Below are 9,567 nucleotides of genomic sequence, written 5' to 3'. Positions count from 1 at the left end.
GGTTACTTTATCTACAACTACAAACCTATGTAGGTAATGCAAATAACCATCACTTAAATCAAGCTCCCTACTAAGGACTCTCAATTCAGTTCCATGTAACTTAGAGTAGATGGGTATGGAGTATGTGTAATCTAGAACATGGTCCTCTTAATATGCACAACACATACTCCATTATTTTGAGAGCAAGAAATTCTTTATCATTCTATGCTGGGAAGATTTTTAATGCTTATAGTGAAGATAAGTTTAACTGTTAACCATTACAAAGTGACCAGAATATGCAGGTGTCCTTATTTTCAAGCACCCTGATTAACAAATTCCACGGTACATTTATACCATATTTCGTATAAAAGCCACATGCAAATAAACGCTTGTCTCGATTATAAGCCAGGGAGTTTCCAGCACACTTTGAAAATAAATACTGGGGCCTGCCTGATACATTTACAGGCTGTGTCAATACTGCTAGGAAGGAAATACAAGACCGGGCTTTTATATAAAGAAATACTGTACAGTAGTAATGACATTTAGAATAGTTGGATTGATCAACACCTACAACTTTTTTTTACATAACCATGTTCATGACTGCATATAGTTTATAGTAAAATCACAAACACTTACATCAGGATTGCCCAAGCTGGTGAATTCTGTGACCTCTTGTTGTAATACTCTGCGAAATAAAATAATCGGTATAAGATTGACATGCACAACACAATAGGGAGGATACAAGCAATTGTTCTACTAAACAAACGTCAAGTATCAAATGAATACCAGTCATAATTTCTGAACATTCTGTGCAACAGTGCTATTAAATGACGAAGTGAAGAATGCTGTATAGAGTTCGTGGAAAACATCAAGAAGAGTACAATACAAGCCGTGAAGTTGGGATACTGATCATGTTTCTACTGATTTTTCAGGTTAATTGCAAAAATGTATAAGAACAATACATGATCAAACACGTGACCTGTGATACGAATATTTTGAACTATATAGCCAGGATTGTAGTTAACAGTTTGCCAGCAAAACATGATGTATAAGTATTCTGATTGTCATATGATAGGCAGAATACAAATTTTCATCAGAAATTCTTCAAGTGAAATGTGCACGTGATTTTGTTTTTACATTTTGCAAGCAACCGGTAAATGCCCATGGAACGGAACTCCTAACCCCGACACCACTAAGTGACACTAGCTTCCCCAAGTCCCAGTTATACAGTCATAGTAGGTAGGTCTCTTGCTCAAGGAAACTACAACTTAAAGTTGGAGTGGGGGGGGAGGGGGGGCATCGAACCTGGAACCTGCAATTACCAAGCCAATGTTCTAATCGGTCAGGTTGGCTATGTCACTTCACCTATACTATACGGCAACAGCACAAAGCAGGCATTTGTACTAATCAAAGTTCAAATCCCAACATTGTCCCATGTGCAGATAACCGGTAAAGGTTACAGGCATTGGTTGGTAAGCTTGGTTGATTTGTAACCACCTGATGACAATGCCATACATTATTAGCTCAAGGCTCAATCACTACTTAGAATCCATGTAATGAAAGTACTACTTGGCATACACAACTACCAGTACACTATACTGACTACTTATTACTCTAAGTATTTAACTCACTACTCAGTTAGTTAGCATAGCCACACAACTTGAGCTTTATAATACCTTCCATGAAGGAGAAGCCAAGATATAGGGTAGCTTGAGGTTACCTGTTATACATATCCACAAAGTTGGCTCCGAGCGTGGCGCTTGGCCGGAATCTGGGTGGCCTGCGGATCAAGTCACGATGGGGTTGGCTTTTTTTCACCCCTTCTAGGTATTTGTCCCGTTTCACTTTAGGATATTTAGCTCAAAGATTTTCGCTTAGGCTCCTAGGCTATGGGTAAACACCTCGAACAGGCTCTGCCTTCTGTGTACACCCTCCAGTGCCTAACTGGTAAAGTAGATAATAACAATAATAACAATATCCACTCCACTATAAAAAAATCTTTAAATAAAGGTCACTCAATCGTCATTGTTACGCAGAAAACTTGTTGACCACAAAACGGCTTGTGCGGTGATCAAGTTTCCTGTATTACGTAATTTTGTGGTTGAGCAAGTCTGTACACAACGAGATTGGTATGAAAACTAGTAGCACCCGAGGTAACATCTTTGATTGCTTTGATGAAATGCGACTATAGTAACGACCCAGAGCACTCGTCTCAATAGTTGAGTAACACTGAATGCAAACGATCCATGCTAGCTATGATTATCGGTTTGGGGGTGGGGCTGCTTTTATATACGTGCGAAACGTCTTTAAGATGGCGGTTGTATGGCTACTGGCTGTTCTGATGACTTTGTGTGAGGCAGGAGGTACGTACGTGATAAGTTATGTTATGTTATTATCAATTTTGTCAAAAGACCGGGTTGTACAAAAGGACAAGCCTGTAGGCGTACTTCCCACAAAAAGCACATACACACCAGAAATTACAAAAACAATGACATAAGCAAATACACCTGTAAAACAAAACTACTACAAGAACAAAAATAAATACTAACAAAACAAGAACATTAAGTATACAGAAGATTCAAAAAAGAAAACGACGGAGGGCTAAACGGAACAAGGGTGGCTGTTTAATTCGCAGGATGGTATGGGGTATGGTATTCCACAGAAATGGGCTGTTCACAAAGAAAGAGTAACGAAACGAATTGATAGACGATGTCACAGGCCGGAGAGATAGAGGGTGACACCTTGTGGGAGCTTGGGACAACTGAAAATGTTCACTAAATGGTAAGGAATTCCTGTGGTAGAGACTATCATGAATGCAACAAATAGTAAAGTAGTTGTGACGCTGTTGAATGGTAGGCCACTTTAATGCTTGGATGCATTCGTCAGAAGACTTACTCCAACAGTGAGATGAAGGAATCCACCTACTATTGGAAGCCCAACGGGCAGCTCTACGCTGAACTGATTCCAGAGCATTGATGTTTTTAGCAGTATGAGGATGCCAAACTGGACTGGCATATTCCATAACGGGGCGGACAATGCATTTGTAAGCAGTAGATTTAATGGATGAAGGAGCATTGAACAGGCAGTGGCGAAGAAAATTGGGTGCTTTAGTAGCTTTAGCTGAAACATATTTTACAGTGTTCATTCCAGTTCAGCTTTGTGTCAACTATAATGCCTAGGTATCGAATTACAGGAAGTTAACCGACTAAGGCCACTTATATTGTTGCTGTTGTTTCAGATCAGGAAAGTACATCATAAGTTTAAAACCAACGCGGGGAGGGTAGGAGGTTCATGCCCTGAATGTTATATTGAATGCTGTACTAAGCTACCCCCCCCTTGGGTCTCTTCAGCCTATCTAGGCTGCTGCCTTCCTCTATACTTAGGCTAGGTAAGCAAGTTAGTTTCTTCCATTCAACAAAACATGGAACAATGGTGAAACTTGCATACTGATGCCATGGTACTGAATACCAAATTTAGGCAGTGAGACATGGCAATGCTGGGAGGGGAGGTCTGAAACATCAAATCAATTATAAGTGACCTAAGTATACATACGTGTACATAAAGTGTTGTCATAGATTGTAGAGGGCTGGAGGTACCTGGCCCTCTATGATGCATTGTGTGTTAATTAGCTGCTATGGATTAATGGCCAGGGGCGTAGCCAGACTTGGTGATGCCAGGGCCTAGCTGTAAGCTAAAGACCAAAAGAAAGTCAAGTGGAATGTTCTTGAGGGAAGTCCTGGGTACTTACCCTAGACCACGTCTGAACGAAAATGATGCATACACAAAATGTGCCCTTAGGCAGTAACATTAAAAGGTGCTGTTTGTGCATCTAACTAGCTAAAACCTACACACTGCTGTTTATGCAGCTTATAGAAACTATAAACCTATTGTAGCTAATACTAACTTAATCTTCACTTCCAGACCGTGACAGCCAACTTCAAATTTTCTAGCACACGAGAACCCTCCACACTCTGAGTCGCTTAGTTGGCAATACTTCCTTCCGGGTATACATTATTCTCAGTCGGCTCTCCTGTTGATGGTCAGTAACTAGACTTGGCTTGTACTCCAATATATTCGAGACATCACGTGCCCGCAACATGTGACAAATAAATAAACCATTCATCTGATAAATATACATCAACTATTCACAGTTTGTGCTCACCTGACACATGTATAACACGACCACTCAAGTTTATCGCAGCTGCTGCCTTGTAATATGTCTTCGTAAACCAATTCACACTCTTGCCATTTCCACCATGCATCACATGCGCTACTGATTATGTGATGCAACAGATTTGTTCAGCATTACAGTCGATTTCAAGCTGCTTGTGAATACATTTGAACAATTTGCACACGTGATTGCTTGAACACGTGAGTTGTTTTCTTTCAAGTGAGCTCCTTTTAATAATGCAATTACATTTTTTTGCCTTCTTAGATCGTTAGAGGAATAGGGGCATAGTGAAGTAGTTATTCAACACATTAAAGCACTGCACGTAAGTATCCACATGATAACGTTCGAAAATCACGTGTGCGAATCGTTTAATTGCATTCACAAGTAACCTGAAATTGACTGTAATGCAATGCGACCCTCAAGAGTAGTACAGGTGAGCGATAGTGTGCAAGTAGCTATCGGACAGCTCCCGGACTGTAAGATTTGATGTGATTTTTAGTTTAAAATATTCTGCCTCTGAAAGGTGTGGAGGGGGATTCATCGGACCTGACCCCCCTATCCTTCCTGACTACGCCCTTGATCTTCTCTCCACCAACCTCACTTCCTTAATTATAACTACATACATAGCTGGCTACACTGCTTCTCTGAATACTGAGACTAATTTATCTCGATCTGACTGTTCTATTAGAGTATCTCGAATTATTGATGGCCCGGGTTCTGGCTATGCCCCTGTTAATGGCCATGGTTTCTCATAAGGCCACTTCAAATAAATTCTCTATTTACCACCCACCACCCGCATCTGGTAATTGTTAACTCCATTATTACTTGCATTCTGTGCAGGCTTTGTAAAAGACATCTTGTAACAGTGTCAGCAGTGCTTTCAAGTCAGCATAAATTCACATTTGCCTTATTTTTGCAAATTAAACAAAGGTACAAGCTTAAGCCTGCTTTTGTGCAGCTTTTTATGGTTGTACCAGGAAAATAATGTCTTGAAAAGCTGCCAATCTTTATGGAATAATGGAAATGGACTACCAGCTTGCATACAAATATACCTGAACCTAGGACGTGAAACAGAGAATTTATTCAGAGTGACTTAATGGCGGAATTCAAGTCAGTCGTGTAGCTATGCTGAACTTAGCTTGTGTGCTTGCTGTATGAGATCTAGAGGAATGGTATAGCATTATAGCTTCATTTTGATTTCATCAGAATCGCAGATAGCAACAATGGGCAATTTATCCATCAAGACTCACGGTAGAGTCGCGCGGCCAGTAAAGCAGAAACGCGCGCCGCAGACAACAAATGACGCGACCACTACGTGAGGATTTTACAAGAACGAACGTTGTCAAATTCGGCCTTCCTGTAATCTACCAGTCACTTACGCTATCCCTCTGAAACTCTGGAGTTGAACTCATCGTGTCACTAGTAACTACCACACAAGCAGTGAAGCAAATCCATGCCGATTGTTTCGTGATCGAGGTTGCCGACATCAAAGGGGAAGTTTCATTTTTTTTAATCGCAATCGGTTAGACGCAACCGCAGGTGTATGCCTTGCGTTCCTTTGTGCATTCCGAACATTGATCGCCCTGTTATCGCTTCAGTATTCACTCAATCACCTCAAGATTCACATCATCGATTTCACCATACATGATTACCCTACAGTCGTGATTTCAGCACCAAACGAAATTTCAGTCGTCCTAGAGGCCAAATACAAATCCCAGATTGTTGTTTTCCGCAATACTCGCTTGGCATGTAGGGCAATGTGTCTTTAAACTGTTCTGAAAGTTTCGTTCAGATTGAAACATTTGTTTTCGAAAATGGCTAGTTTGAAATTTGAATTTAGTCGCCCCCACGTCATTTGCTCTCTAAGAATTTTACTCGGAATTTAAAGAATGACGCAGAGCACAACTGCGGTCACTGGGTGATGAACTGGCGCTCTATGTAGTTAATCAGTACATATAGCCACCAAGAAGTGTGCTGCCATAGATTATAGTCCATAGATATAATCTATGGTGCTGCATACCATCCTTCGTTTTGAAATTAGTCGCCCCCACATAATTTGTTCTCTAAGGGCGCGGCTTAAAGAACGACACAAGAGTACAACTGCGGTTACCAGTTGTTGACACAAGCTGTGAGTAATTAGCACATGTAGCTAGCTTAAAGGAAGTGTGCAAAATCGCCTAACACAATTGTCACCATGCATTATTGCATTTTATAGCACCCCCACACAAAATTACACATGTAATTACAACATACAGAGGAGACACATGAATACCAAACACTTTTCACAACAATAATGTAAGAATTGTATAATAATTACTGTAATATAACTGCTATGCAAATGTTTTCCAGTGGCCCGCCATGGTAGCAAGTCTCACATGACGGCATGTATATTCATCCAAACACAATGGGAGTAACGAGTAAGTATGATGACAACAAGTTGATATGACTCCATTTGTAGAATCCAGATGAGTGGGTGTGGCTCCAGTATGTCTAAACAGTTAACAAACATTCCTGTTTAAATACGTGCTAGAGTTGCAATATAATAGTATAGTATTTAAATGCAATAATACATAGTCTCCATTGCATCATTATCAAACGACACTAAGTGGAGGATATTGTTGCATCTCTAGTATGTACACTCTATCAGTACAGCCTATCTTAATGGCCACTAGTATAGAAAGACAACCACTCTTGAAAAGCCAATTCCAATTGAGAATTTATACACTGTTACCTGCTGAATGAGTGAAGGTGGCAATAAACAAGTTCCACCGTAATTTATACACGTGATCTGATCCTGTATATTCTGTCAGTGGATGAGATCCACTTGGCCAGGACAAAATGTGACTCAAGTGCCCTGGATGATCCATACTCAACCAACTTATGACCCAGTGGCACAATGGAACTGACTATTTATAGAGAATACAATTATATTTATTTCTAAGATGTGTGGATGTGTGGACACATTACAACACATTACATGTACATACAAGACATGATACATACTGTTTTAGCATTTCAAGTCACCACATTATACACGTACCAGTCAACAATGCTTCATAGTGCCCATCAATAAACCTGAAGAAAAGTTACGAAAAATAAAAAATCACATAAGTACAATGAAACCTCATTAATATGGCCAGCTGTGGGACCAAAAAAATTGGCCTGAATAACAAGGTGGCCTTATTAATGAGGTCATAAAGTACTGCTTAGCTATATTTGGGACCTACTAGAGGTGGCCAATATAATGAGGTGGTCTTATTAAAGAGGTGGCCACTAAGTGAGGTTTCACTGTACATATAGTTCACACAATTGTGAACAATATTAATGGTTAACAATATATACTGAAATCTGCAGGTCACTTCTTGTGGAAGATTGCTCTCTACACAAAATGACACATTCAGAGATTGTATTTAGATGGATGATACAGTAACGCATTGTGACTTCAATACTCGTGATGTGTCACTGCTAGGCAGCAACCATATACACGGCACTGCCACATCGCACTTGCTCGCACACACAATTTTGCTAAAGATTTTACAAATTGATAATTAAGGGGTGTGGCAACTAGCTGTTTCGCTCGCAAGACTGTGTGGCAGCTGTTTCCCTTCTGTACAAGTGGCCACCAAGACAGGTCCACTGTGGATGAAAGCCAGGCATTAGATATTTGGTATTTCATGTGTTGAAGACATTCCAGGGTTTCTGGTAATCTCAAATCTCACCACAGTTTAACTCAGGCAGTGTTGTGGTCACCACTAAACTACTGGAATGCTGTGTTATGTTCATCTTATGCTTGGCTACTATATTGTAGAACTGAAATGGATACTCTGAAAAATATATCCTATGGATAATGACTTCATCACTTTCTTCATCAGGAGTTTATAAGGACCAATAGTGAAACTTTTTACACTTGGGGCTGACAGTCAACTGCCTATGTCTGAAGCAGTGCTTTTGGTGCTCTAACAGATTGGCTGCCCCCTTGCTGCCAGCACTCACTGTCTCTCATACGCTGTCATACACTAAATCCATCTCTATAGCCAGTTAGAACAGCATGCTTCTTACCTTTTTCTAAGGCCGCATAATGCAGCCACCTCTTTAAAAGGCAAGGTTAGAAAATTTTGTCCCTACGGCCTGAATAATGACCAGTTTTCACTGTACTATTAGTGATTAGTGATCATGGGGGATTATTTATTAAGATACTAAGATATACAAACGCTACAACCTCTAAATATAGCAGTAAATTTTTTACCCTGGTCCAATGTCTCGTAATAATGCACCTATCAATGTCAAGCCCCACCCCCCCAGTACGGGCTATGTGGGGCGTTAGGAGGGGATTTGAACTTAAATTTTGCCCCCAGGGGTGGGGAATTTGAACAAGCGCTCTATAGTAGCATAGATCCTTTACAGTAGTTTTATAAGTGAAGCGCGAGAGAACACTGCGTGATAAAACTGCAGCACCTCGTGTACTTTATCACTGTGGCTTCTGTTTTTACAACACGTTGGTTGTCAAATCCCCTTCCTATCCCCACCTCATAGGGTGGGACTATGTGGGGATTTGACCTGATAATTCACCCCCAGGTAGGGGAATTTGACTTTCCACTTGATCAAATCCCCACTATATCCCCACCCTCCCCGTACTGGGGGGGGGGTGGGGCTTAACATTGATAGGTGCATAATCGTGACTTCGTGAGAGACTCTACTGTGACAAATACATGTTTATCATGATATGTGCTAATCGCCTTTTTACAATTAAGTTTTACAACACAAATACATGTATAGTTAAACTCACCAATTGTGACTAAATCTTTTCAACACGAAAAGACAAGTAATGAGACAACCTTGGAGACAAAAACCACACAAGCCTATTCTGGTACGTTTATTTAGTAGTAATATAAATTTTAAAGGCGTTTATTTACAACAGGACATAATTACGCGCCCCTCTATCGTCTCTGTACATACTCGCCTTTTCTTTACTATTCTCATTTCATTTCACAAGATCTCTTGGCAGGGGCGTAGCTTCTTCACTTGAATTAGTCAATGCTTGAAGTAGATCGAGATACTCTAATAGAACAGTCACATTTCTACAAGTGCCATATTTTTATATTGTAAAGTCTGTAAGTAGCTAGATACAATCCGATGCTAAGCAGAAGTTGTATAACTATGCTAAATATTGATTGTTGTGTTACAGCTGTTTTGTGACTGCTCTAATAGAGTATCTTGATTGTTTCAATGCAGTACAAGATGAAAGGCAAAGTGTTGTTAAGGGTTTACTAGTTAAAATGGGTGTTAGTTGACTGCAGTTGCATGCCACTAACAGGGCCGTCTAGAGAAATTAGAGGGCCTAGGGAAAAGAGTTAAAGAGGGGCCCAGGGGCAAGGAAGGGTCTAGATCCTGACTGCTCTATTAGAGTATATCGATCG

At 40.3% G+C, this 9,567-nt stretch overlaps 1 long non-coding RNA gene across 1 annotated transcript; it reads right to left on the bottom strand.

Annotated features, from left to right (window-relative positions):
- Positions 1 to 6,331: 6,331 nt before the first annotated feature.
- Positions 6,332 to 9,030, bottom strand: LOC136256233 (uncharacterized). Its single transcript, XR_010701393.1, has 3 exons — positions 8,937 to 9,030; positions 7,191 to 7,225; positions 6,332 to 6,640 (listed from the first exon to the last, which is right to left on the bottom strand). It is a non-coding gene; the product is annotated as an uncharacterized lncRNA (long non-coding RNA).
- Positions 9,031 to 9,567: the final 537 nt, after the last annotated feature.

Source organism: Dysidea avara, chromosome 5 (genome assembly GCF_963678975.1).
Source record: "Dysidea avara chromosome 5, odDysAvar1.4, whole genome shotgun sequence".
NCBI classification, from domain to species: domain Eukaryota; kingdom Metazoa; phylum Porifera; class Demospongiae; order Dictyoceratida; family Dysideidae; genus Dysidea; species Dysidea avara.
This window is presented reverse-complemented; position numbering and strand designations above follow the sequence as displayed.